This window comes from Nematolebias whitei, chromosome 11 (assembly GCF_014905685.2).
Source record: "Nematolebias whitei isolate Nwh7 chromosome 11, NemWhi1, whole genome shotgun sequence".
Classification (NCBI taxonomy): domain Eukaryota; kingdom Metazoa; phylum Chordata; class Actinopteri; order Cyprinodontiformes; family Rivulidae; genus Nematolebias; species Nematolebias whitei.
The window spans coordinates 22653884-22657098 of record NC_056508.1 but is presented as its reverse complement, the minus strand read 5'-3'; the positions used below and the strand labels follow the sequence as shown (position 1 = coordinate 22657098).

The window sequence follows — 3215 nt, the reverse complement described above, 5'->3', positions numbered from 1 at the left end:
TGTGTGTGTGTGTGTGTGTGTGTGTGTGTGTGTGTGTGTGTGTGTGTATGTGTGTGTGTGTGTGTGTGTGTGTGTGTGTGTGTGTGTGTGTGTGTGTGTTTGTGTGTGTGTGTGTGTGTGTGTGTGTGTGTGTGTGTGTGTGTGTGTGTGTGTGTAAACATATATATATATATATATATATATATATATATATATATATATATATATATTTATATACACACACACTAATATATCCAATTTTAGAATAAAGTTTTAGAATAAAGTGGTAACATGTGTGAATTTTATTTCACATATTTGACAGACATTTTTTTAACATAAGTTTATGTTGATCATAATAAAATATAAGATATTATCTTTAAACTGTACAGTATTTTCAAAGTTTCAGCATTTTTGTTTATTTGTCATTATGAGAATTAAAATCCCTAAGCCCCTCAAAAGATCATTTTATATTCAAAACAAAACAAAGCACCACATTATTACTTTTGAGAAAGTGGATCAAATTACATTAAACAATACAAATATGTTTTATTATTAAATTTATTTTCCAAATTTGGCTTTTTTTTTCTGCATTAGTTCATTTATATTCTAATGCATTACCCCCATGTTTTCATGGATAACGCTAAAAGAATTAAAAATAATAATAATAATAATTAAAATAACTTTAGTGTGTAGAAATTCTAACAATAAAGCAGAATAAATACAAAATACTCAACGTCTTCCTTCGTGGCAGATGAAATGGACAGCTTTACCCTCAGATCCAGAGTATTTGTTTGTAACAGTCGTCCAGAGCCACATAGACAGAAGAAAGAACCTGACTCCATTAAGTACAAAGTAAGTTCAGGGAAAAAAGTCATAAACTGTCAGATAAAGGGCCTCATACTGCTGCATGGAGTGGAGATCAAGCCGAAAATTCAGTCTTTTTTGCCATTTAAGACTTTCTTGTTTGAAACGGAATAAAGTGGAGTTAAATATGATTGTGTCAGACAGCAGGTGAAGGGTTGAGTCTGCGTGGCATCAGACCATGAGAAGAAACGCAGCATCGGCCTGAGAGCCATGCTATGTCGAGGGCTCAACACACACAGAATATGCCGCAGACCACACAGGCTAATTAGTACGATTACTGCACAGCTGGATTGGCCAGACGTTTTACTGGGTTTTATCAAAAGGATCACTCGCTCCACGTTGGCTTCATCCCGACAACTTCTGCTTCAGCAGAGTCGCTCTATTTTAGGACTGCAAGACAGTCTGGGTCATAGCTGTCTAAATTTAAGAGTGGGAAAACTGAAGCAGTGTTTGGTGAAGTCTTCCTCTATCTGTGTTTAAACCCAGCTGCATTTCTTGAGAAAATGCAGGGTGAGCGCTTGTGAGTTTGATGATTTGAGCTGAAAGCTGCTGATCAAGTTGAAACCAGCTGAAAAGGTTTCATAGCTAAACTGTTAATGCGCATTGAATTTGAACAGCTGACGTTTGCTGAAAGTATGAAAATAAAAGTGGAAAGCAGAAGAAAAAAACTGCAGAAATGTGTAGAAAAGGATGAAAAGAGCAGAATAAGATGAAATAGAGAGGCTGAATAGATTATAAAAATCTGAATAGAACAAAAAAGAAACTTAAATGAGCAGACAAAAGCTTAAAAATACTAAAAAGTAGCCGAAACAGGAGAGGAAAACTTAGCAAAAAGAAGCTGAAAAAGGCTGAACCTGAACAAAAGATGAAATGAGCAGTGAAAGGTTTTAAACATCGCAGATGTTTTGAAGAATTTGACAAGAGCACGATTCATATTCAATAATAAAAACAAAACCAAAAAAAGCTAAATATAACAAAAAGTAAACATTGCACAAATACCAAACGTCAGAAAGAAGGTACGGAATGAGTTGAGCGTTTTGCTCTATGAATTGTTGAAAAGCACAAACTGCAGATAAAGATATGTGTTGAAAAAAACACACACAAAATAAACTGATCTCAGTCGTGTGAATGTTTTTAAAGTATTCACACAACTAAGAAACCATTGAAAACATTTTAAAGGGTGTCAATTAAACTGCTGCTGAAATATGAAGTCCAACAGAAATGTGGGATGTGTGTAATTCAATTCAATTAATTTTATTTATATAGCACCAAGTCACAACAGACGTCATCTCAGCGCACTGAACAGAAACATTCATATATAAAATAATAATTTAACATTATTTATCTGATTTATCTGAGATTAATTATCTCAATGCACAAAGGCTGATGCCTAGATGTTTAATACTAATATTATTAATAATAACTATTTAAAAATCCCATTAAAACAAACACAGATGCAACAAGACTGTACATTTAAAATCAATATTTAAAACGCATTAAAAGTATAAAACTGTTAAAACAGTAAAACCACTAAAAACAATAAAAACTAGAGTGTAGTTTAAATTGATGTAGAAAGAGAACCAAGGTCAAAAGATTTGTTAAAACTGCTGCCAGTGGCTTATTGATGTCACTATGGTAACCATACACCTGTGTCTGTCACTCCCTAACAGCACTCCTAATAGGATTGGCAGACAGAAGTGTAAACATAAAGTAAGCAAACACCTGGGTGAAAACTATAAGTTTTTTATTAAAAAAAAAAAAAAAAAGAATACTTGCATAGTTTCAGGTGATTTTTATTTATTTTTTGCTTTTAGTGTTTTATGTAGGAGATGTTCATCCTTCCATCCTTCCTTTAACTTACCCACTTGTTCCTTTCCTGGTCACAGGAGTAAACAGTCCCCACATCCAGCAGTCACTGTGTGATAGGCAGGGGACATCCTGGACAGGTCTCCAGTCCATCACAGGGACACATAGAGACAAACAACCATTCACTCTCTCACTCACACCTAGAGACAATTTTTCATTCAACCTTTATTTAGACAGGTAAATCCAAAAAAAATCGGTTTCTTGTGTAAAGTATCGGTCGATTTCCCAAAATTAAGGAAATCGGGGCTGATTTATCGGTGCACCGCTAGTAGTAATCAATTTGAAAATGTTAGAAATGTAATTTTCTCTTGGTGTTTGTACAGTTTGACAAAAAGACAAAGACGGTATCTTACCTGACGGGTAATCAAAGTACCTGACGGGTAATCAAACTACCTGACAGGTAATCAAAGTACCTGACGGGTAATCAAACTACCTGACGGGTAATCAAAGTACCTGACGGGTAATCAAACTACCTGACAGGTAATCAAACTACCTGACGGGTAATC

The 3215-nt window shown here is 34.6% G+C and overlaps 1 protein-coding gene across 4 annotated transcripts in view; it reads left to right on the top strand.

Annotated features, from left to right (window-relative positions):
* Positions 1–3215, top strand: part of mitfb (melanocyte inducing transcription factor b) — a 49655-nt gene that overhangs the window by 19635 nt on the left and 26805 nt on the right. The window lies entirely within an intron of this gene.